We start from the raw sequence: 26,270 nt of genomic DNA, 5'->3' as shown, positions 1-26,270 counted from the left end.
AAGTCAAATTTAACAGTGCGTTTATTCGTGTGGTGAACATAGGTGCCCTGCCCACTACAACTAGACTGTGCCCTGCGCCCGTGCCAACTTCTTATGTGCTGAACGACTTTGCCTTACGGGCCCTACCACTACGTCTAGGTGTGTTCCCAGATGGTACAGCAGGAGTGGAGGTGGACTGCTGTGAATCACGCCCTTCGACATGGCTCCCCTTCGGCACACGTTTCCTGGGGCGGCCCGGCTTCGATGGGCCAGGCTGCTCTGCGGGCGTGCTGGATGGCATGGTGCCACCCTGACCTGCCTGTTCCCCACCAGATGCGCCAGGGTTGGAACGGGGGGAGGCCGAGTGTACCGGGACATCCCTTGGTGGAGCTACCGGGACGGGCCCCAGAACCTCCTCCTCCCTCGGGGGAGCCCGGTGGCCCCCGGGCCTCACTGTGGGACGGAGATGCGCTCGGAGACATGCCCCGTCGCACCCCCGACACCTGGCGCTGCCAGTCCTGGAGGCCTGCAGCGGTATCGACCACGGTCCGAATGTTCGCCGAGACGGGGCCCAAGGAGTGCCACATTCCTGCCAAGGTCTGTGCTATCTCAACTTGTGAGTGCGCGACGCCATCCATCACGTGTGCCAGTCGGTCTATGCTCTCCGCGACTGACTGCTGGGACTGAGCCATCGCTTGCTGGGACCGGGCCATGGCATGGTGAGACTCAGCCAGGGCCCGGGGAGCGGCGGCAATGTCGTGTTGGCTCTGGCGCATGGCTGCCTGTGAGAGGGCAGCCCGCTCCTGGGCCATGGATGACGCGTGCACATGAAGTCCAACGCCTTGCAGAACCTGACTCATGGCCAAAACCCCTTCACCCATTGCCTCCACCGCGGACACCACCCGTGCGGTGTCGGCCTGGGTGGCTGCGATGAGCGGCACCACTCCCTGCTCCTGGACGCGGATAGACTCCTCCAGCTGCGTGTGCAGGTCCTGGAAGATGGCCCTCATCCCGTTACTCAGTCCCTGGGTGTCCATACGCATCGGTTGTCCGGGTGGGTCAATTACATCCAGGAACCCGGGAACCGTCTGGGTGGCAGCTGGTTGCTGGGCCTGGGCTGCCCTCCGACCGTCCAGCCCCTCGGCTGCTCCAAACTCCACGTGCTGTACCGGCTCGGCTGTGGTCATCATCCGTCAAGAAGTCTGGTGTGTACTGTTCCCCCTCATGGCCAGGCGCAAGCTCCATGCGGGACATGTCATCTTGACCTCCAGTTCGATCCAGCGGGTGTGTGGCCGTGATGTGGGCTTCGGCATTACTGTCCACCCTGTGCCCCTGACTAATGTCTGTCCCGGAGGTCTCAGCGTCCCGGTCCTGTGTCCCAGACTGTGAGGTCTGACCTCCTGTCTGACCAACTGCCAACCTCTGGCATGCGTCCCTGGGTGCCGTTGCGGTGGGTGGCGTTGCGCTGCTTCCTGGGCGAGACGTCCCTGAAGGTTCGGCGGATGGCCCTGGGGAACATAAAAGATTCGGGGTTTGTTAGACACGGAGGCCCGGGTGTGTGGTGGTGGTGGGTGCACAGTGTGAGGGGGGATGGGATCTGGGGTGCAGTGGCCAGAGTGTGAGGGGGGATGGGATCCGGGGTGCAGTGGCCAGAGTGTGAGGGGGGCGATGACGGGTTGGGGGTGGAGAGGACATGCAGGGTTCTCTCACTTGCTTCTGCGCCTCCGACCTGGCGTGGCGCGATCTCCCGGGTGGCGGATCCCCCAGCGAGGTCCAGGGCCCTCTGCTCGTGAATGGTTAGGGGTTGCAGGACCGGAGAATCCCCTCCGGTTCTCATGCGCTCCCGCTGGTTATGTGCTGTCTTATCCTGGGGGTGGGGGTGGGGGGGGGGGGGGAGGTTGGATAAAGCATCACCATTAGGCGGGTATCATCAGGGCATGCAGATATTGACAACATTGTTGCTGGTTCAGGAGACAACACGCCATGGGTTCGCTCCAGGGCGGTCCCGGGGCTCATGTGGGTCGAGTAGATAGTTGGGCACCGTGACCCCCCCAAACCCCCTGACCCCCCCAACATCGCCCCTGATGCCCCAGTACCCCGCACGACTCCCAACGCCCCCCCCCAACCCCACTTGCCCCCCGTGCCGGGGAAGGGGCCTGGGGGCACCCTCATGACACTTACCCTGGCAGCCTGGGTGAGGTCGTGCAGCTTCTTGCGGCACTGCTCCCCCATCCGGGGGGTTTGCCCCACAGCACTGACTGCAGTGCCCACCTCTCGCCAGCCACGCCTCACCGCGCTGGATGGCTGGCGATGCCCACGTCTTGGGCAGAGGGTGTCCCTTCTCCGCTCCACCTCATCCACCAGGGTGTCCAGGTCCGTATCCCGGAACCTCGGTGCGGCTCTTCGGGGCTCAGCCATCTCCTCAGTTCTCCTCCGGGTCCTCTGTGCGCGGTTCGCGCAATTTATGATGCAGCGGTGCGTCATTCGGGCGTCGCACGGTGACGACGCGGCCTTCGCGGAACGCCCCCCGAGGTTCTCGCGGCCCCGATCCTAGCCCTTTTTCGGGCCTTGAATCGGTCGGGATCGGGGCCGTTCCGCGCTGTCGTGAACCTCGACGGCCTTCACGACGGCGCGGCCACTTCGGCGTGTCGTGGAGAATCACGCCCCATACCCGTGTTTACAGCACCGCCTTAGTACCCCTCGTTCAAAATTTTAAAAGAGCATTCAGTTAGGAAAAATGGCAATGAAGGCAATGGAACGCCTCATGAACCCTCAAGAATTTGTGGTCGCAGCGACCAGCAGTAGAGTAGGACAGTGTCCCATTTGGGAAGAAGAGATCAGAAAATATCTCAAAGGGAAAGGATGGCCTCTTTGGAGTGAATTCTGTGAATAAGGAAACAGGACCCGGGAGTATAGGACATACTTGGTGGGAGAACCTGTCAGAGATCCATAAGAAAAGCTGAGGGAAAGCTCGCAAGCCGATGGCAATCGTGTCCTGTCTGGCACAATTGCGAGGCACAGAGGAGGTTGTTCGGACGCTCCGCAAAGACATAGAAGAGAGACATCGAATGAGCAAGGGCGATGTTAGTGAGATCGAGAGAGAGAATATAGAATTAAAAAGGAAGTTGGCAGCAAAGGACGGAGAGGTTGATGATACCAAGAGGGCACACCAGTCTTGTCTAGCGCATCTGAGCAGCTTCCAAACTCAATACGATAAGGCCTATCAGGACACACAACGTGCAGTCCTGGTAAGAGAAGAGACAGAGAAACAGGTAGAGGCATTGCAAAGGCAGTGCAGCGATCTAAAAGCAGCGTTAAGAGCACTACTTTGCTTGTCACGGCATCCCACTCACTGTGATGTCGGACAATGGCCTCTGCTTCGCGAGCCAGGAATGGTCCAACTTTGCCAGCAGGTACAACTTTGTGCATGTGACCTCCAGTCCCCTGCACCCCCAATCCAATGGCAAAGTGGAAAAGGGCGTCCACATCGTCAAACGGCTCCTCTGCAAGGCTGCCGATGCGGGATCCGACTTCTACCTCGCCTTGCTGGCCTATCATTCGGCCCCACTCTCCACGGGCCTGTCGCCAGCCCAGCTGCTCATGGGTCGCACCCTCAGGACCACGGTGCCGTCCATTCACGTCCCAGACCTCGACCATGTTCCGGTCCTTCAGCGGATGCAACTATCTCGTGCACAACACAAGGTGGCGCATGACACTCGAGCGACTGATCTCCCTGCTCTGGCGCCGGATGACAACGTCCGCATCCATCTTCCGGAGGGTGGCTGGTCTGCAACTGCTGTGGTTCTTTAGCAGGTGTCTCCCTGCTCGTTCCTGGTTCGTCTGCCAGATGGTTCCATTCGCCGCCGCAATCGGCGTACCCTTCGTCTCGTTCCATGCTCGCTACGTGATCCTCCACTGGTGCCATGCCCTCCTGTTGTCCCCAACCTGGACTATGTGGAGATTCTGAATACTCTGCATCCTCCTTACTCTGCCGTGGCCCAGCCCGTTCCTCAGCCGGTGGCTCCTGACCCACCCTTGAGGCGGTCAACCAGAATTCGTCGCCCACCTCAGAGACTTGACTTATGAGTTTTACAATGTTGGACTCTTTGATCTGTTCTGTTATCCTGTTTCATCGTTCCAGTAGTTTGTATATAATGTTCATTTTGTTGTTGGTGTGACATCCTATTTCTCTGCACCAGGCACCTTCCCGTGTAAATAGATTAGCCTCATATACATAGTCATGTAAATAACACGCACACACATAGTCAGGTACATTCACTACACGATATTTATTGTCACGCAGGCACATGTTCTTTATATAAAAGGGGGGGATGTCATAATATACACCAGTATATCATGGTGCAGACACACACACACACACTGATAGACATGCAGTGGAACCAATCAGCATACACAACTCCGCAGCCAATCACCAGTCAGAGCACACGCACAATAAAGACAGGGGACAGGAGAGTTCCCGCTCATTCTAGTATCAGCCAGCTCGGAGCACAGAGCTCACAGCCTGCAACACAGACATTCACCATGTGCTGAGTGCAACACCTGGTTAGGACTAGGCAAGGGTCAACAGTTAAAGCTGGTATTGCATTTACCCACAGTTCAAGTATGTTAATATAGTTAACTTTATAATAAAATAGAGTTGCACTACTTCCAATGTTGGTGACCTGTTTGTGATCCAGAACACCCAACACATCAATAGTGATTGTTCATTGGAAGGGAAAGCCATGGAATTCTGGGAGACGGATCACAGAATTGAATGAAAGTTGTCTCCAGCAAAGAGTATTTACTTTGCCGTCAATTTAACACCAGGATTTTTAAGGGAACCAGCTCACTTCAAATGGCAGCAACATTCAACAATCAATGCAACAAGAAGTAGCAATTGTATATTTTTTTAACTTTTATTTGGACGTAACTTTTCTTACTTCTGTCATCTGTCTGTGTACATTTTATTATTTTACATTTTTTCCTCGGGTTTAATAGCTCGTACATTTTCTCTTTCTTTGACTCAAGAACACCTGGTTTGATTGGTTCCTTCTCAAAAAGTATTATAAACCTTGTGGAGGTCACTGCATCAGGACTATCAGATTTCCCGTGACCTCCACTGAATACGAGTTCCCCCGGTAATGAGAGGGTGGGGCTTCCGCTTAACAGGGGATTAGATTACTAGTATAAAAACCCTGACCTGGGTGTAGGTTGAAGGTAGGTCGCACGTTCGGCAGCTCCTGCCGGAACGGACTTTTGGGCTCTTCAGAGGGGCCCCAACGGCAATTGTTCGACGGCTTCCAGTGTGGGAAGGTGACTGCAAGGTTCCCCCTGACATTATATGGATTGGACCAGGAGTGGAGCGGTTAAAAAAGTGATCTTGGAGCAGCGAAAAGTGCGAGGGAGGAAAAGCAAGGCGGCGGTGGGTGGAGACCAAGCAGCATGGGCGCAGTGGTCGCAGGAGCAGCAGGAGTTTCTTAAACGCTGCTTTGAGGAGCTGAGGACAGAAATGCTGGCGCCAATGAAGGCGGCGATTGAGAAGCTTGTGGAGACCCAGAAGGCCCAAGAGGCGGCGATCCGGGAGGTGCGGCAAAAAGCCTTGGAGAACAAGGACGAGATCTTGGGCCTGGCGGTGAAGGTGGAGGCGCACGAGGCACTGCACAAGAGGTGGGCGGAAAAATTCGAGGACCTGGGGAATAGGTCGAGGAGGAAGAATCTTCGTATTCTGGGTCTCCCTGAAGGAGTGGAGGGGACCGATGCCGGGGCATATATGAGCACGATGCTCAATTTGCTGATGGGCGCGGGAGCTTTCCCGAGGCCCCTGGAGCTGGATGGGGCTCATCGGGTCCTGGCAAGGAGACCCAAAGCCAACGAGCCGCCAAGGGCGGTTTCCACCGCTTTATGGACAGAGAGTGTGTCCTGAGATGGGCCAAAAAAGAGTGGAGCAGCAGGTGGGAGAACACGGAGATCCGAATTTACCAGTACTGGAGTGTAGGGTGGATAAGAAGAGGGCTGGTTTCAACCGGGCTAAGGCGGTTCTCCATCAGAAGGGGGTGTGGTTCGGGATAATGCAGCCAGCGCGATTGTGGGTCACGTTCCAAGATCAGCACCACTATTTTGAAACGCCTGATGAGGCATGGCACTTTATACAGACTGAAAAGTTGGACTCAAATTGAGGGTTTGTTGTGGGGGGATGTTTACTGTGTTTACTGCGTTTGGGGAATGTTCTTTTTGTTTTGGTGCTGGGTGGGGATGGGTGAGTGGATTTGATGTGGGGGCTGTGGGAGAGTGTGGGTGTCGGTGTTGGAGGGGTAGGGCCCCATGGAGGAAGAGGGGATGTGGAGGCCCGGGGATGGGGAGTTGGGGTAAGGCTGCAAAAAGGAGCTGCACCAGAGGGGGCGGGGCCGGCTCAGGAAAGCACGGGCTTTTTCCCGCGTTCGGGAAGGATGGGGGTGGGGCCGGTGGGGAAGGGCGCACACTGGAGAGGAGCGCACACTGATTGCCAAGGGGTGGGGGGGATTCTCACACTGGGGGGGTCGATGGAATGGTGGGAGAGGCCGGGGTCAGCAGGAGTCAGCTGATTTATGGGAGTGTCATGGGGGAGCAAAATGGCTAGATGAGGATCTGGAGGGGGGAGGGGGGGGGGAACTGGGTTGCTGCTGCATTGGCCAAAGGGGAGCTGGAAGTAGGAGAGGTAGTCGGGGCGGCGGTCCACCGCCTGGGGGACTGGAGGGTGCGGGGGGCGCGGGCACGTGGCTGGCCTAGAAAAGGAGAAAAGGAGATGGCTAGTCGGCAGGGTGGTGGGGGGGGGGGGGGTTGGCATGTAGCCCCCTGATCCGGCTGATAACTTGGAATGTGAGGAGCCTGAACGGGCCGGTCAAGAGGGCCCGGCTGTCGCGCACTTAAAGGGACTGAAGGCAGACGTGGTTATGCTCCAGGAGACACATCTGAAGGTGGCACATCAGGTTAGGCTGAGAAAGGGATGGGTAGGGCAGGTCTTTCATTCAGGGCTGGATACGAAGAACAGAGGGGTTGCAATACTGGTGGGGAAGCGGGTGTCGTTCGAGGCACTGAATATTGTAGTGGATAATGGAGGTCGATATGTGATGGTGAGTGGTAGGTTGCAGGGGGTGCGGGTGGTACTGGTGAACGTATATGCCCCGAATTGGCATGATGCCGGATTTATGAAACACATGCTGGGTCGGATTCTGGATCTGGAGGTAGGAAGCTTGATAATGGGGGGGGGACTTCAACACAGTGCAGGACCCAGCACTGGACCGTTCTAGGTCCAGGACGGGTAAGAGGCCGGCTGCGGCCAAGGTGCTCAGGGGGTTTATGGACCAGGTGGGGGGAGTGGATCCATGGAGGTTTGCCAGGCTGCTGGCCAGGGAATTTTCCTTCTTTTCCCACGTCCATAGAGCCTACTCCCGGATAGATTTTTTCATTTTGAGTAGGGCGCTAATCCCGAAAGTGGAGGGAATGGAATATTCGGCAATAGCCATCTCGGGCCACGCCACGCATTGGATGGAGCTGGAGTTGGGGGAGGAGAGGGACCAGCGCCCGCTGTGGCGCCTTGATGTGGGACTGTTGGCGGATGAGGGGGTGTGCGGGCGGATGCGGGGGTGTATTGAATGATATTTGGAGGCCAATGACAACGGGGAGGTGCAGGTGGGGGTAGTCTGGGAGGCGTTGAAGGCGGTAGTCAGGGGAGAGCTAATCTCCAGTAGGGCCCACAGGGAGAAGAGAGAGGGGAGGGAGAGGGAGAGGTTGGTGGGGCAGATTTTAAGGGTGGACAGGAGGTATGCAGAGACCCCCGAGGAGGGGCTACTTAGGGAGCGACGGAAGCTCCAGATGGAATTCGACCTGTTGACCACGGGGAAAGCAGAGGCACAGTGGAGGAAAGCACAGGGGACGACGTATGAGTATGGGGAGAAGGCGAGTCGGATGCTGGCGTATCAGCTTCGTAAGAGGGAGGCAGCGAGGGAGATTGGTGGAGTTAAGGATAGAGGGGGGAATACGATTCGGAGTGCGGTGAGAATAAACAAGGTATTTAGGGACTTCTATGGGGATCTGTACAGGTCTGAGCCCCCAGCGGGGGAGGAGGGGATGCAACGATTCCTAGATCAGCTGAGGTTCCCGAGGGTGGTGGAGGAGGAGGTGGCTGGTTTGGGGGCGCCGATTGGGCTGGAGGAGCTGGTTAAAGGATTGGGGAGCATGCAGGGGGGGAAGGCCCCGGGGCCGGATGGGTTCCTGATTGAATTCTACAGGAAATACGTGGACCTGCTGGGCCCGTTGCTAGTGAGGACTTTTACTAAGGCGAAGGGAGGGAGGGACCTTGCCCCCGACAATGTCCAGGGCGCTTATTTCTTTGATCTTGAAGTGGGACAAGGATCCATTGCAATGTGGGTCGTATAGACCAGCATCGCTCTTCAATGTTGACGCTAAGTTGCTGGCGAAGGTGCTGGCTACGAGAATTGAGGACTGTGTCCCGGGGATGATTCATGAGGACCAGACGGGATTTGTGAAGGGTAGGCAACTAAATACAAATGTGCGGAGGCTCCTCAATGTGATTATGATGCCCTCGGTGGAGGGGGAAGCGGAGTACGGCAGCTATGGACACGGAGAAGGCCTTTGATCGGGTGGAGCGGGAGTATCTTTGGGAAGTGTTGCGGAAGTTTGCGTTCGGGGAGGGGTTCATCAGTTGGGTCAGGCTGCTATATAGAGCCCCGGTGGCGAGTGTGGCTACGAACCGGCGGAGGTCGGAGTACTTTCAGCTGTACCGGGGGACGAGGCAGGGGTGCCCCTTATCCCCCTTGTTGTTTGCACTGGCAATTGAGCCGCTGGCCATGGCACTGAGGGAGTCCAGGAAATGGAGGAGGTTATTCTGGGGGAGAAGAACACCGGGTGTCGTGTGCTGACGACCTGTTGTTGCATGTTGCGGATCCAGTGGAGGGGATGGCTGTGGTCATGTGGGACTTTTCGGGGTACAAACTCAATGTAGGGAAGAGTGAGCTCTTTGTGGTGCATTCAGGGGACCAGGGAAGGGGGATAGACGAGCTACCGCTGAAGAGGGCGGAAAGGAGCTTTCGGTACCAAGGGATCCAAGTAGCTAGGAGTTGGGGGGCCCTGCACAAGCTCAATTTGATGTAGTTGGTGGAGCAGATGGAGGAGGATTTTAAAAGATGGGATATGCTGCCACTCTCACTAGCGGGTAGGGTGCAGTCGGTCAAAATGACGGTCCTTCCGAGGTTTCTCTTTGTGTTCCAGTGCCTTCCCATTATGATACCAAAGGCCTTTTTCAAACGGGTACGCAGGAGCATTATGGGATTTGTGTGGGCGAATAAGACCCCGAGGGTGAAGAGAGCGTTTCTGGAGCGTAGCAGGGACATGGGGGGGGGGGGGGGGGGGCGGCTGGCGCTGCCGAATTTGTGTGGCTATTATTGGGCAGCCAATGCGGCGATGATCCGTAAGTGGGTAATGGAGGGAGAGGGGGCGGCGTGGAAGAGGCTAGAGATGGCGTCCTGTGTGGGCATGAGCCTGAGGGCGCTGGTGACGGCATCGCTGCCGCTCTCGCCGACAAGGTACACCACGAGTCCGGTGGTGATGGCGACGCTGAAGATCTGGGGGCAGTGGAGACAACATAGGGGCGAGGTGGGAGCCTCGGTTTGGTCCCTGATTCGGGAGAATCATCGGTTCGTCCCGGGAAGGATGGATGGTGGGTTTCGGAGCTGGCATAGGGCAGGGACTAGAAGAATGGGGGACGTTTGCGAGCCATGGGGCGCTGGAGGAGAAGTTTGGGCTACCCCCGGGAAATGCTTTCAGGTACATGCAAGTGAGGGCGTTTGTGAGGCGGCAGGTGAGGGAATTCCCACTGCTTCCAGCACGTGGGATTCAGGACAGGGTGATTTTGGGTGTATGGGTTGGAGAAGGCAAGGTTTTGGCGATTTACCAGGAGCTGAAGGAAGAGAAGGAGGCCTCGGTGGAGGAGTTAAAGGGCAAGTGGGAGGAGGAGCTTGGGGAGGAGATAGATGAGGGTCTGTGGGCTGATGCCCTGAGTAGGGTTAGTTCTTCCTCCTCTTGTGCCAGGCTCAGCCTAATACAGTTCAAAGTTACTCACAGAGCGCATATGACAGGGGCGAGGTTGAGTAGGTTCTTTGGGGTGGAGGACAGATGTGGGAGGTGCTCGGGGAGCCCGGCAAATCACGTCCATATGTTGTGGTCGTGCCCGGCGCTTGATGGGTTTTGGAGGGGTTTTGTGAGGGCTATGTCCAAGGTGGTGAACGCCCGGGTCAAGCCGAGCTGGGGATTAGCATTATTTGGGGTATCGGACGAGCCGGGAGTGCAGGACGTAAAAGAGGCCGGTATTCTGGCCTTTGCGTCCATGGTAGCCCAGCGGAGGATTTTGCTACTGTGGAAAGATGCGAAGCCCCCGAGTATGGAAGCTTGGCTCAATGACATGGCAGGGTTCATCAAGCTGGAGAGAATAAAGTTTGCCTTGTGAGGGTCTGTGCAAGGGTTCCTCAGGTGGTGGCAACCGTTCCTAGACTATCTTGTGGTGCGTTAGGAGGAGGTCAGCAGCAGCAGCCCAAGGGTGGGGGGGGGTGCTGGGGGGTGGAGGGGGGGAGGGAGGGGGGTGTTTCTTTTGGGGTGGCATTTGGGTGAAGATGGGGGGGTTTCCCTATTTGTGTGTTTAAATGTTATATGGGGGGTTATTGTATATGGGGGAAATCCAATGTATAATTTCTGATTGTTGTGTTCTTGTTTCTTTCTTTTTGTTAGGGGGGGTTTTGTTGAAAATTTGTTGAAAAATTTGAATAAATAGATATATTTTTTAAAATAAGAGGGAGACCCTTCGAGGAATTGAGATCTTGTATATTATAAATAAACCTAATCTTTATTTTCTATCTGCTTGGCCAATGCATGCTACTTTCCCGGATTCTACACTGGCGATGAGAATAAAGTGTAGCTGGTGTCGATGCCAGTGTCATGTGAGAGTACGTTTACGAAATGGGTGATAATCAAATAGCTATAGTGGATGTACCTTTAAGAAATGGGGTTTCTCAAATAACTGCAGTGATGTCAGAGTGTGGGTGGAGCTGGTCTGTCTGTCTTCTTTACTTTCGCTTTGGGCTGTCAGCTACAGGGTGTGTTTGGCTTTGTTTTGCAGATTGGGAGCTCCATCCAGCAAAACCAGGTGTAATTCTAATTTCTTTCTGTATGAAAGGAATGTCTTCAAATCACTTGCTAATTTAAAAGTGATAACTGCTCTCAGTAGAGAATTTAAACCTGATCTCTGTGATTAAAGAGGGTATTTGTCTTATGGATGTTGCAAGGAAAGATTAACGGTTGCTTATAGAGTACTGTATTCTTTGGGGGGAGTATTTTATTTGATGGTTGCTAAGATATTTACTGTGTGTGTTTAAAAATGTTAATTGGATTCATGGAATAAACATTGTGTATGGTTAAAAATACTTTTAGTTCTCGGTTGCATCACACCTGTAAAGCGGGCCCTTGTTCTCCCCATAACCAAAATCTATTTAAAGTTATGGGTCTGGTGAACTCCATGATACACTTTGGGGTTCTCTAAACCCTGGCTCGTAATAGCCAGGTACTATGTGCCGGAGCCACTTTGTCTAGAGAGGCCTCTCACCCATCTGCCAAAATGTTGCATAAGCTCGCATCATTTAAAACAGGAGTCAATGACTGGAACAGTATGTTGAGCGCATGCAATAGTTTTTTTGTACCAACGGGATTGTCGAGGACGAACAGCAGACTGTGGTATTACTCATGGCCAGCAGTGGGCCCACATAGAGCCTCAAAAAGAGCCATATCCACCTGCATGCGCTGGATATGTGATTGTTTGTCGCATTGGTGGCCTTAGTAAAGAAGCATTTTGACCTGAAACCGCTATTAATCGCTCAACGACTCCGATTTCATACGCCACTCAGATCCAGTCGGAATCAAGCAGCGACTTCCTGGCCTGCCTCCGCAAATTAGCTAAAACCTGTGAATTTGGCGCCACGCTCAACGAGTCGTTGCAAGACCGATTCGGATTTGGAATCCGGGATGCCAACACGCAAGAAAACTGCTGGCTGTGACTGACCTGACTTTACAATGCACCACGGAAACTGCCATCTCCCATAAGAGCATGGAGCAAGGATCCAGGAGCTCCAAGGAATGGCGGTGCTCAGCCTTGGCCGCCAAACTGCACGTCTCCCAGGTCCCACCTTGGAAGCAGAGCCCGGGCAGCGGTGCGCTCCCCGCAGGGATTCAGGCTGCTGCTACCGAGGCCCGGAACGCCACTGAACACTCCGAACCGCAAGAACCCGGAGTACAGAGCAGCTGCCGATCGTATGACACTGGAGTGCAGCCAACCCAGGGAGGGCCCTCTGCCCGCCGCCCCGCCAGGAGCGACTGCTACCCCAGTGACCAGGCCCACTACTTGGATTATGAAGAAGAGGCTTATTGCATGCTGCATTGCATGACTTCACATCGTGTCGCCCCATTCAGCTTTGTTGCAGGTGAATGGGCATTCCATCCACATGACGTTGGACACGTCTGCAGCGTATCCATTGTTATATGTAATCCAATTATACTATCCAAATGAAAGTAAAAACAACGTTACTGAGGCTTCTGAAAGGAGTGTCTCACAGCACTGGAGGTGGGGGGCAATTCAGAGTTACCCATCTGAAATCTGTATTCCCAATGAGGAGGAATGCGGGGCTGAGGCATGTTAGGAGCATCACCGTCCAACTGTGACATGACCCATTGGCATATCACCACAAACAGGAGGCAGCCGGTGAGGAAGGAGAGCTGACTGCCGAACAAACCAAGGAGGAGGTGGGAAGGAGGCCTGATGTTTACCTGCGGCGCCTGTCATTCGAGGACCTGCCGGACTGGGCATGCCATCGAAGACTCCATCTGAGCAGAGGGACAGTGTGACCTATCTGCCAGATCATGGCGGCACCACGGGAGAATGGAGGATGACACCTGCTCCCGGTGGCCATCAAGGTGACGCTCGCCGTGAACATCTATGCCACGATATCCTTCCAGGTGCCGAGCGGGGACATGTCTGGAAGTTTGCAGACCTCGGTGCACAGGCACCGTCACCGAGCCCTTTATGTCTGGTCGGCACAATGCATGCAATTCAATGTGCGGCGAGCCCACAAAGATGCCCGGAAAGCGGGCTTTGCTGCCATCGTCGAGATGCCCCGGGTCCAGGGGTGATCGATGGGATGCATGTCACCCTATGAGCACTGGCTCATGATGTGCTGGTCTTGACAAATTGAAAGGTGTCCCACTCGCTGAACGTGAAGCTGGTGTGTGACCATGAGATGCACATCATGCACGTCTGTGCTCGATGCCCGGGCAGTGTGCACGATGCCTTTATCCTGGCATACTCAACAGTTTCTGACCTCTTTGAGGTGCACCCCTGGCTGAGGGGTTGATTTCTGGTGACGGGTAATCCGCTGCCGTCATGGCTGATGACACGTATCCAGAGGCCGCAGACCGATGCGGATACCCGCAACAATGATGCTCATGCCGCGACCAGGGGCGTAATCGAGCAGTGGTTCGGCATCATGAAGATGCCGTTGAGGTGGCTGGACTACTCTGGAGTGGCCCTCTAGTATAGGGCGAGGAGGTTTTCCCACATCGTGGTGGCCTCCTGCATCCTCCACAATATCGCGCAGCAGAGAGGCGACATGTTGGAGGAGAAGGATGAACGCTAGGCCTTGTCCGATGCGGTGAATAGGGAGGAGGGTGAGAATGGGCAGGATATGGGGTCCAGACAGGCATGGGAGGCCTCATAATATGCGCACCAGGGCCGACGTCACAGGACGCTCTAATTGCCTCCAGGCACATCGACTAGGGGGCCTAATCGACAGCATAGACATCCCACCCCAACACACCAGCCCCTCCGGGTGACCACCCCCTCCCATGAACACCCACCCTCCACCACCCCTCCCCCTTGCAAACCCTCTCTGTGATTCCTACCTGGCTCACCACTGGGTGTAGGCCCTGGGTTGGCAGTAAGAGCGGTTTGGTACATGGGATCGAGGGTGATTGCGACCTGCTCTGTGATGAGCTCTGGTGTTCCACACCTTTTTACAACGTCTGACTCCTGCCCACGGTAGCCGTTTCCACCGTCCACCTGGGTGATCCCTGCATACGAGCTGACCATTCCGTCACTGGTCCCACTGAACCCTTGGGTTGGGGAGTGGGGGGGGGGGCAGAGATGGGGGTATGGGGTGGGGAGAGATGGGGTGGGGCACCAATGTGCTGGCTGAACTGGGGTCCCTAGCCCAAGCCCATCCCCAACGTCCGCCCATCTCCCCCATCACACCCGGTGTACTCTGCAGCCAGCCCAATCCATCCCTCACACATGCCTGACAGAGCACCGAGGCAGGCTGAAATGTTGTGAATCGATGTTTGTTGTGAAACGGTGAACATACTGTGGTAGTCTGTGTCGAGGTATTACGGTACCTGGTAATGCTGGAACACCATTGGTAGATATTGCATGTTTCCTATTGGTCAAGCTGTATGGTAGCTCCGCCCTGCAAGGCGGGGTATAAGAGCCAGTGCCGCCCCAGCAGCCTTCTTTCTGTACCTGAGCTGCTGGGGGAAACATCTAGCTTATTAAAGCCTTCAGTTGGACTACAACCTCGCTTTAGTGGTCATTGATCGTGCATCACATATATAATAATAATCTTTACTGTCACAAGTATTAACACTGCAATGACGTAACTGTGAAAAGCCCCTAGTTGCACCTGTTCGGTAATACAGTGGTTAGCACTGTTGCTTCACAGCGCCAGGGTCCCAGGGTCGATTCCCATGTTGGGTCACTGTCTGTGCGGAGCCTGCACATTCTCCCTGTGTCTGCGTGGATTTCCTCCAGGTGCTCTGGTTTCCTCCCGTAAGAGTTAGACAGATATTTTATAGACAAGGGAGTTCAGGGTTATGGGAGACAGGTGGCAAAGTGGAGTTAAGACCGCCACCAGACCAGCCATAATGTTATTAAATGGTAGAGAAGTTGGTGATCTGCATTGCAGAGTTAGCTAGTCTTTCCCCAGTGTACGCATGAGCTTTCCATTGCTGTTCCTTGTGGTCTGTGGTCCTCGTCTTGGCGATGCCATGAATGGTGACGAAGGATAGATCCTCACAGGCTGGTAGGCTCATGGTCACTGGACTCGTGATGTCCACAATATAAAATATCTGGGGTGACCAGGGTGAACTTTTGTATCAACATATAGTGTAATGGATCCCTACCTCTAATTTACATTGCTCCAGCATTAGTAGTCAGAATTCATATGTTCATAAAATATAGGAGCAGAATTAGGCCATTTAGCCCCTCTAGTCTGCTCCGCCATTCGATCATGGCTGCTCATGGCTGAATTGAATTCATTGTACACTGAGCACAAACTCTGGGCAGGATTCTCTGCCCTGCCGCACCAATCTCCTGGTGTGGCACTTCCCCGCCGGCAGCAGAATTCTCTGTCCCGCCAGCTAGGCAATGGAGTTTCCCATTGTGGGCAACCCAACACCGTTGGGGAAATCCCCAGGCATGGGTGTGCTGCGACGCAACGGAGAATCTCACCAGCGGAGAATCCAGCCCTCTATCTTTCAGAGTAAACAAAGTATGATGCCAAAACCCACAAAGTGTTTGCTGAGATGGGTACTATGTTTCCATCTGTTATCTGAAGCCTTCTGCAAGAAGTTGTTGGAAGAGATACATGCAGCAGTGAGAAAATTAAAATGTTTGTGTCTAGGCAATGAGGGGATACCAATTCAAAGGCTTCTTTGTTGCTCATGGCTAGCATCAACTTTTGTTTTTTTACTAATACTACATCCCTTACATAGGGTTCAGTGCTACACAACTGTTTCAAAGAGGTGCTAACATACCCAAATAGATGATACAGCCCAATGTCCAACCTCAACTGAGCACAATGTAGAGTGGATGAAGCACAGTTCCACAATGATGAGCCACTAAGTGTATAAATCCACCACGCTGGTTCAGATTGTGAGTTGTGGTAGGGAGCACTTACAATTATTGGAAGGATACCCATTCTTCCTCTAGGTTGTGCTTCACAGGGATTTTCAATGTAAAGGGTGCCATGCTTTGTCTGTCACGCAGTCACACCCGCCTAGTGTAACACAATTTGTGGGTGCTAATGCATAGGCAATTGGCTTTTCCTTCAAGTTTTTATTCTCAAGTATTAATTTAAACACTGCCATGTTTTAATCCTCACTTTTTAAAGATGAATTTCTACAGATTTCTGGGAGAGAATGTTTTTGCTCATGCACCCTGTTCCCACTGGGGAGGTCGAGTTAAAATTCACCCCTGGAAGTTGAACCCTCCCCAACCCCATCAATAATATCTATTTATTGTAAATAACAGTTTTAAGAGCATTTGTTACATTCCAGATGCCACATTTCTGATATTGCACTTTGTGCAAAACACAAACAAATCGTAACTGAATAATCTTGACAAAAGTACGCAGGAAGCTGTAGAACTCCAGTAATTTTCTGCTTGAAATGTGACCTTGAGACCACTTGGCCTCTCCAGAAGGAAAAAGCAACCAGGCAACAATCAGTCTTGAGAATCTTGCCAGCAACAACAAAAAATTAGCCATGCGCAGATTAACAGCTAAAAGTTACAATCATGCTGCAGAATCCAGACTACCTGTGACAAGTGCCACAGAAGATCAACCAGTTACTGCTATAAACAGCAAGTGCTGGAAATATATCATGGAATAAAAGCATTCCAGAGTTAGTCGTTACAGAACTGGTTGGTATGACAATGAGTCTGCTCGCAAACATTAACTTCTCTTTATTCTTTTTAAACTCTGACAGACCTTAAGACTGGGCAGTAAATGCTGGTCCAGCCAATGAATAGAAAAAAACCTGCTGTATTATTCGATTGTTTTTTCAACTTCTTTTGTTTCGCATTAGAGTTAATATTTTAGCTTACTTATCATCTTTATCGTAACTGCCAGAATGCTCTGGTGATCTGTGCGAGTGCGTTTGTACCAAAGTATCGCAGCTCCTTGTTATTACTGCAGCCTTCAAGTCTGAGTGGAGATTTGAATCTGTCCTGTCAGACAGCAGAGTTAACAAAAGACAAAAGTCTTTGTGCAAACAGCTCTTGAGAAATTTCCTTCTCGATGTTACTTCACCCTTTTCACCTTAATTTTGACATACCTGATACTTAATGTACTTTACCAGTTACCCTGAAGGATTACTTACGAGATGTTGCGTGGGTTCATTTACTGCCTTTGTTCGCCTTGCATCCTTTAAAACCACAAGCAGCAAATCATATATCCATGTCAACTGAATTGACTTAATTTTTATTGTGGTAAAGAAATCACTTCAGGTTAATTAAGTTTTACACAAAAAGAGCTGTGATTCCTGCTGACTGGAATGTCCCCAGAATGTCTGTGGCATATGCCAGTGATGTCATTGTGGCACCAGTGAGACGCAGACGAGTAGACCTTTTACTCTTATTGCATTCATTCAGGACTTGATATGGACAATATTTGGTGACAAGTATGCAATTTGCAACATAAGTTATGGTTGCTTAGCTCGGGTTTGATTATTGACCCATGCCATTTGAATCATTGCACTACTTATATGCATTCTCACATTTTTGTAAATTTTTAACATGGTGACAGCATTTTTAATTAACGTTACATTAAGGGAAACTGCTTCCTGTTGCTCACTAATATTTGCGAAATAGTAAATGTGGATATAAAGCTGGAAATGTCACTTTAGGTTTACTTTTTCACTGAAATTATTGAACTGAGGAAAGTACACTCAGAAGAGATTAGCCAAGAAACAATAAGCATAAATTCTTTTGGGAATTTTGTAATGCTGGCAATACTGGAGAAATATAGGATTTCTTTTACATGGACAATCAGTTGTAAATCACTTACATATTTGTGTGCCCCTTTGAAACATATTCTACCACCTTCCTAAGTGTCCTCGGGCTTTTTGACCCCCTTCTGTGAAACGCCTGCTGAGTTTCCACAGGCCTCAGGTGCACACTATCACATGTTAGTCAGAAGTGTTGTAGGCATGAGAATCCTGGGTTTATCCTCCAATTGCACTCTGGTACATTGGACTGAAATATAAGAGGCAGAGTAGCTGCCTCAGCTGATCAAGGTGAAGGTACGGTTGTCAGCTGGTGTTATTTTTATTCATTTCAGTATGTGGGCGTTGCTGATTCGGCCAGCATTTATTGCCCATTCTTAGTTGCCCTTCAGAAAGTGGTGAGTTGCCTTCTTGAACCGCTGCAGTCCTTCAGGTGTAGGTACATCCACAATGCTGTTTCCGAGGGAGTTCCAGGATTTTGACCCGGTGACAGTGAAGGATTGCCTATACATTTCAAAGTTGGGTGGTGAGTGACTTGGAGGGGAACCTCCAGGTGGTGGGGTTCCCAGGTATCTGTTGCTCTTGCCCTTCTAGATGGCAGTGGTCATGGGTTCGGAAGGTGCTGTCTAAGGAACCTTGGTGAGTTTTTTAAAATGTATTTGTTCATGGGACATGGGCAGCACAGGCTGTGCCGGCATTTATTGCTCATCCCTTTTTGTCCTTGAGCGGGCAATTAAGAGTCAACCACATTGATGTGGGTCTGGAGTCACATGTAGGCCAGACCAGTTAAGGACGGCAGATTTCCTTCCCGAAAAGAATTAGTAAACCAGATGGGTTTTTATGACAATTAACAATGGTTTCATGGTCATCATTGGCCATATAATTCCAGTTTAAATTCCATCACCTGACATGTTGGAGTTCGAACCCGGGTCCCCAGGTCATTATCCTGTGTTTCTGGATTACTAGTCCAGCGACAGTACCACCATGCCACCATCTCCCTACTACAGAGCATCTTATAGATGGTATATAAACTGTCACTGTTCGTCGGTGGTGGAGGGTTTGAATGTTTGTGGAAGGAGGAACAATCAAGCGGACTGCTTTGTCCTGGATGGTGTTGGAGCTGCACTCATCCAGGTAAGTGGAGAGTATTCCATTACAGCCTTGACTTGTGCCTTGTAGATGGTGGACAGGCTTTGGTGGGGGGGTGGGTGGGGGGTCAGGAGGTGAGTTACTCGCCGTAGGATTCCTCGCCTTTGACCTGCCCTGGTAGCCACAGTATTACTGTGGCTAGTCCAGTTCAGTTTCTGTCCAATGGTAACCCCAGGATGTTGATTGTGGGGGATTCAGCGATGATAACGGCATTGAATGCCAAGGGGCGATAATTAGATCTCTTGTTGGAGACGGTCATTGCCTGGCACTTGTGTGGCGCGAATGTAACTTGCCATTTGTCAGCCAAAGCCTGGATATTGTCCAGGTCTTGCTGCATTTGGACATGGACTGCTTCTTATCTGAGGAGTCGTGAATGCTGCTGAACATTGTGCAGTCATCCGCAAACATCCCCACTTCTGACCTTATGATGGAAGGCAGGTCATTGATGAAGCAGCTGAAGATGGTTGGGCCTGGGACATTACCCTACGGAACTCCTGCAGTGATGTCCTGGAGCTGAGATGATTGACCTCCAACCACCACAACCATCTTCCTTTGTGCCAGGCATGACTCCAATCAATGGAGAGTTTCCCCCCTGATTTCCATTGACTCCAGTTTAGCTGGGAACCTTGAGACCATATGTGGTGATCAACCTGAAATGACTCCAGAGGAGGAGCACCAAGAAATCAAAGGTGATTTAAATGAACCTAAAATGACTCCTGGAGAGGAGCACCCAGAGATCAAAGATGAAGCAACATCAGAAATGACTGATGTCACCAGGATCAATGCAACATTCACACAAACCTCAAATCACAAAGCTCAATGAAACATCAGATACCACAAAGGACACTGATACTGAGAAGTTTGAGAATGACTCAAGTTATCCACAAGGAACAGTCATTGAGCACAACAACAACCACAGAAACAACGAAACAACCTGCACAAAATGGTACAACTCTGCAACTAAAGGACAATGTTACAGCACAGTCCAAAACAATGGCAAGAGTAGTAACATAACATGGACATTGTTCACACAAAACAAATCTCATGCCAATGAATTTCATGCATTCATATTTGCTCCAAGACAAAGAAGCAAAACAGTTGTTAAGGCAGGTGACATACAGAATCGATACCACAAGCACAGGAAAAAGTCCAGGTCAGACAACAAAAGTGATTTAACCATTCTAACACCTCATGATGACTTGTTGGTACGTAAACACAAGAAAACAGAAGAAAGAAAGAAACCTAAGAGTCTAAATTTGTGAACATTGAACTGATTAATTCATTGCCTCCGTATAATGCATAACAAACTGCATCCTTTCTTTATGTACAATTTTCTTTACAGCATATAGAAAATATGTGACACAAAAAAGGGGGATGTAGTGATCTCTGTATATGTATATACATGAAGTGCTAAAGTGTAGTCAGTACAGTCAGATGATCACTGGAGGTCAACTCTAACAGGGATTTTTAAAAAATCCGTTTTCCCACTCACTTCGGGTATGTTGTTGCTAGCGAACAGAAGTATAGTAAGCTCTAGTATAGTAATCATAGTTAATCTAATTCTATCTTGTTTAATTTGACGACTAGTAAAATATTGAAGAATCAAACTCACAAGTTAACTGATTAGTTACTCAATAAATTATTTGTTATCACTGGACAACTTTGAGCATTCATCATCATCAAAGTTAAGAACTTCTCGGCATAAACAAATGAGTAACATATATTACTCCCAAGTAATATAACACCATACTCAGTCAAATGCTGCCTTGATGTCAAGGGCAGTCACTCTCACCTCACCTTTGTCATTCAACTCTTTTGTTCATGTTTGAACCAAGTCTGTAATGAGGTCAGGAGCCAAACTGAGCGTCCATGAACAAGTTATTGATGAGTAAGTGCCACTTAGTAACACTGTTAATGACTCCTTCCATCACTTTACTCATGATGGAGAGTAGACTGATAGGGCAGTAATTGGCTGAGTTGGATTTGTCCGCTTTCTTGTGTACGGGACACACCTGGACAATTTTCCACATTGCCGGGCAGATGCCAGGGTTGTAGCTGTAATGGAACATCTTGGCTAGGGGTGCGGCAAGTTCTGGAGCACAAGTCTTCAGTACTATTTCTGGAATATTATCAGGACCCATAGACTTTGGAGTACCTAGTGCCTTCAGCTGTTTCTTGATATCACATGGAGTGAATCGTATTGGCTGAAGACTGACATTGGTGATGCTGGGGACCTCTGGAGGAAGCTGAGATGGATCATTCATCTCGGCACTTCTGGATGAAGATTGTTGCGAATGCCTCAGCCTTGGCTTTTGCGCATATGTGCTGAGGTTGGGGATATTTGTGGAACCTCGTCCTCCAGTGATTTGTTCAATTGTCCACCACCATTCACGGCCACGGGTGACAGTACTGTAGAGCTTAGATCTGATGCGTTGGTTGTGGAATCACTTAACTCTGTCTACTACTTGCTGCTTATGTTGTTCAGTCCTGTGTTTTAGCTTCACCAGGTTGACACCTCATTTTTCGGTATGACTGATGTTGCTGTTGGCATGCTCTCCTGCACTCATCATTGAATCAGGGTTGATCCCTGGCTGGGTGGTAATGCTAGAGTGGGGGATATGCTGGGCCATGGGTTTGCAGATTGCGGTTGGATACAATTCTGCTGCTGATGGATCACAGCACCTCATGGCTGCCAATGTTAGCTTTGACCTAATGGCAACGCTCTTGCCTTAAGTGAGATGTCTTGGGGTGCAAGTGCAGAGACTCCAGAGACCTAAACACACAATCCAGGATAACACCCCATGCAGCATCAAAGGAGTGTTCTGCTGTTAGAAGTGCTATCTTCCCGGTGAGGTGTTAAAATGAAGTCTGCTGCCTGAGACGGGTATAAAAAATCCAATGGCACCTTTTTACTTCATGTATATCCCTCAATCAGTATCACTTCAACCGGTTATCTGTTAATTACATAATTGGTGTTGGTGGGGTATCACTGTGTGCAAATTGACTGTTCTGTTTCCTACATTATAACCACAGCTCTAGCTTTGAAAGTAAGTCTGTAATTTGTTTTGGAGTAGTTTGAGATTCTGAAAGGTGGTATATAAATGTAAAATTTCTTTTTCAGTTTAAAAGTCAGGAAAGTTTGGTTCATTTTGCCTTTGATTTGTAGTTAATGAGAATTGAATGTGATTTTGACTGCCTGCTACTCGGTCAGACCACCTGATGATTTCCATTGACCTTATAATCTGCCACCAGAACAACCTGGTAAGAGATGTACATGTGCGGAACTTGCTATAAGTTTCTGCTCGGCGATTTTGCGTTGTCGCGCGTCCTGAAAGCCACCTTGGAGAACGCTTACCCGGAGATCAGAGGCTGAATGCCCTTGACTGCTGAAGTGTTCCCCGACTGGAAGGTAACATTCCTGCCTGGTGACTGTCGCGCGATGTCCGTTCATTCGTTGTCGCAGCGTCTGCATGGTCTCGCCAATGTACCACGCTTTGGTGCATCCTTTCCTGCAGCGTATGAGGTAGACAATAGCCGAGCAGAAACTTATAGCCAAGTTCCGCACACATGAGTGCGGCCTCAACCGGGACCTGGGATTCATGCCGCATTACATTCCTCCCCCACCATCTGGCCTGTGAAATCCTACTAACTGTCCTGGCTTGACATAATTCACACCTCTTTAACCTGGGGTTACCCCATCTCTGGATCTGTAAAGATTTAATCACCTGCTAATGCTCTTATTCCAAGCATTGTCTGGCATCTTTGAATCTGTCTATATATATGTTTCTGGAACATATCTCTTCATTCACCTGAGGAAGGAGCAGCGCTCCGAAAGCTAGTGACATCGAAACAAACCTGTTGGACTTTAACCTGGTGTTGTAAGACTTCTTACTGTAACTACTGGCTAGTTGGCTACAGTAAGAAATAGAAAAGTATTTTTTAAAGCAAAACAATGTTTATTCTATGAACTCAAGTTAACCTTTTTAAAACATACAGTGAACATCTTAGCAACCATCAATTCAAATACAACCCCCAAAGAATACAACACTAAGTAATCCTTACTTTCCTTTTAACATCCGTAAGACATTAAAAAAAACATTTTAACAGAAGCACATCAGGTTTAAATTCACTACTGAGAACTGTTATCACTCTGAATTCACCAAATGACCAAGAGATAGTCTTTTCACGGCAGAGAACAACATTACACCTTCTCCGGCTGACTGCAGCTCCAACACTGAAACGAAACCAAAAAAACACAAACACACCCAAGCTTCACTCAAAGTGAAACTAAAAAGCAGAGCCAGAGCTCAGCTCCACCCACACTCTGACATCACTGCAGTAACATGAGCAGACAAACATTTCTTAAAGTGACATTCTCATGACAGTAGGAGATCTGTATCCTTGAAGCTCTGTATCTTGGGAAAGTGGGCAGCATAAAAAGACCCCTCCCACCCAGCCTATTCTCTCTTCCAACCTCTTCCATCAGGCAGAAGATACAAAAGTCTGAGAACACGCATCAACAGTTTCAAAAGCAGCTTCTTCCCTGCTGTTACCAGACTCCTGAATGGCCCTCTTAAAGACGGATAGACTGAACTGATCTTTCTAGGCATCTTCTCTACAGTTGTAGCAGAATATTCTGTATTTTTCACCCAGTCTCTGTAACTATGTATTTACTTTGTGTACTTATCATATGTCTCATGTTTTTCATGTATGTAGTGATTTGTCTGGACTGCATGCAGAACAATGCTTTTCACTGAACCTTGGTACATGTGACAATAAATCTAAATCTATCCTTCCCCTGGCTGTACCCCTGCCCTGCTGCCCTCTTGACAAAGATGGCACTTGAGTGGTTGTTATTCTGTCTGTAAATGTCGTACGTTCCCTGAATCACTAACAACACGGATTTTCAACAAGGTAATTTATTCATTAGCTCTGCAAGTACTTCAACACTTTGGCTCTCCTCATGCTCCCGGGGATGACTCCAACACTCCTGCCATGTGACCTCTTTTATAGCCGCATCATGATGTTCTCATGTGACCACTTGGTCTACACAGTCCAATTGTAATCACAATCTTGGTGAGACATGCAATAATGTGATTGGGGGCTAATACGAAAGAGTTAAGCAGTGTTCCTCTATTACCTGTTTGACACCACCCCATCTGTTTCTCTCACCCCAGGTACAGGCCAACCTGTTGACTATTTTCAGTATTTTCTGTTTCCATTTCAGATTTCCAACATCCACAGTATCTTGCGCGAACATTTAGAAAAGCTGAACAACATTTTTCTGGAGATTAAACTGCTAACCCCAGTGTTAATGCAGTTAAAGTTACTGAGGCAACTTTTACCCCCGAGGTTTGCCACCAGTGGGCATAATGACATTTTCAAAGGGGCAGAAGCTTGCAACACAATGGGTCAAACAGTTTTAAACATTACTGCATGCTTTGCTGTCAGTCAATACATGAGTAATTGGTTAACAAATAAGAAGGAATTAACCCTGAAAAAGCAGGGCCTGCAATTTCACTTTTGTATATTTTACATATCAGAGCTTCAGAGAGGTGACATTAGCAGAGCAGCCTGTTTACTTTTCACATCCAGGCTTAACTAATCAAGCACAGTAAACAACGTTAGTAAACAGACTCACATAAGCAAATACAGAACAATTGCACACTACTTTCAACATTGTCTGCATCCTGTAACCCAATGAGAATGCTGACATCCTTAATGTCACTTAAGGCTTTAAGGTGAGCGGACACCCTTCTGTGAGTTTTCGAACAAAGATGCAGTGATAAGATATACTACAGGAACTTATCAAAAAGCTACCAGTGTATAATGGGAACTGTTCCATACCCATGAAGTGTATAATGGGAACTTATCCACAATTACCAGATTTCCACCACTGTCAAAAAGATAAAATCAGTCATGTATTTTTCTAATTGGGTTGGCAGAACGTTTGATCTGAATGGGCACAAGGATCTATATTTTCTGAATTGCTGCTAATTTATGTGTTAGAACTATAAAAATTGTCATCACCGCATGCATACAAATGTTTTTCTAAGTTTAACTACTTTGATGTCGCATCACTAACCTTGTACAGAGTTCCCAATTTGTACATAGTAGCAGTAAATAAAGACTAATGGTTTGAACAAACCAGTCTTGTGCAGCTTTCTTTGGAAGAGTAGATAACCCCAAAGAACCCCTGCTAGACCCCAAAACACGATGAAACATAGTGACAGTGGACAGCAAGCAAAAGACCCAGGAAAAGTTTAAGAAAACCAACACCCCTGACAAGTCAAGAGTTCAAAGGAGGCTGAAAGGAAAACATTCAGGACTCACCAAAATGTTGGAGAATGTGGGTGAGGCAAATGTAAGCTAAGACACAGATCCAGAGTCTGAACGGCAGTGAGAACAGACAAGAGTCAACAAGCCGCACCAGTGAAGCAGTAACAACTCCAAGGCCCAGGAGAGCATGGATCCACACAACCAAACCAAGAACCATTTGGCAGTTCTGAAGGCTCTAAACCAGCTCAGAACTGGGGCAACTGGAGAAAAAGGTTCACGGGATACAGAACTGCTTCTGGTTTTACACAATAAATATCAACAAGAGCGGCTCAGTACACTAGTGTGTGCAGCTGGATCTATTCCTGATGCTGTGAGGGCAAGGCAGGGAGTTGATGAGACTTCAACTTTTTACAAAGTAGTCCTGCAAGCATTTGATTCATATTTCAGTGGAAAAACTTAATTATAGAAAGGCAAAAAATTAACAAGATAAAGAAAAGACTGGGAAAACATGGATTCATTCATTAATGATCTACACAGGTTGACAGGGGGCTGCGATTATGGAGACCCACGGGGTGAATTGATTCATGAAAAATTGTGGTAGGGATTCTAGATGAAACATCATCACATCTCTTACAGATAAAAGAGAATTTAACAATAGTCAAAGAGTACAAATTGCATGGCAAACGGAGAAAGCAAAATTGTGTGTTTGCTCACAGAGAAGGCACAGTACCATTGGGAAGATCATGTGAGTTTGTAGGCTATGAGAAAGAAAGTGTACCAAAGGTTCAGCCCACAAAAATGGGGGAACACATCAACCACCATTTTGAAATATCTTAGGAGTGGCAGTAACAAACTGCACAAGTGAGAAGGAGGAGCAGAGTATCACAACTGTAGAAAAATAGACTACTTCAAAAAATAGACTACTGTCTATTGCTCAAGAAAAAAGACAACATATAAAAGAAGGAGAAAATATGAAAGCAGAACCACATAGAGAA

At 49.6% G+C, this 26,270-nt stretch overlaps 1 long non-coding RNA gene across 1 annotated transcript in view; it reads right to left on the bottom strand.

Moving 5' to 3' along the window:
- The window catches only part of LOC140425741 (uncharacterized), a 219,015-nt gene extending 201,612 nt beyond the window's left edge, over positions 1-17,403 (bottom strand). The window contains exon 1 of the long non-coding RNA XR_011947968.1: positions 17,224-17,403. This is a non-coding gene — a long non-coding RNA (uncharacterized lncRNA). The remainder of the gene's footprint in view (positions 1-17,223) is intronic.
- Between the last annotated feature and the right edge of the window lie 8,867 nt (positions 17,404-26,270).

This window comes from Scyliorhinus torazame, chromosome 6 (genome assembly GCF_047496885.1).
Source record: "Scyliorhinus torazame isolate Kashiwa2021f chromosome 6, sScyTor2.1, whole genome shotgun sequence".
Taxonomy (NCBI): Eukaryota; Metazoa; Chordata; class Chondrichthyes; order Carcharhiniformes; family Scyliorhinidae; genus Scyliorhinus; species Scyliorhinus torazame.
Note: the sequence above shows the minus strand (reverse complement) of the source record. Positions and strands in the feature narration are given on the sequence as shown.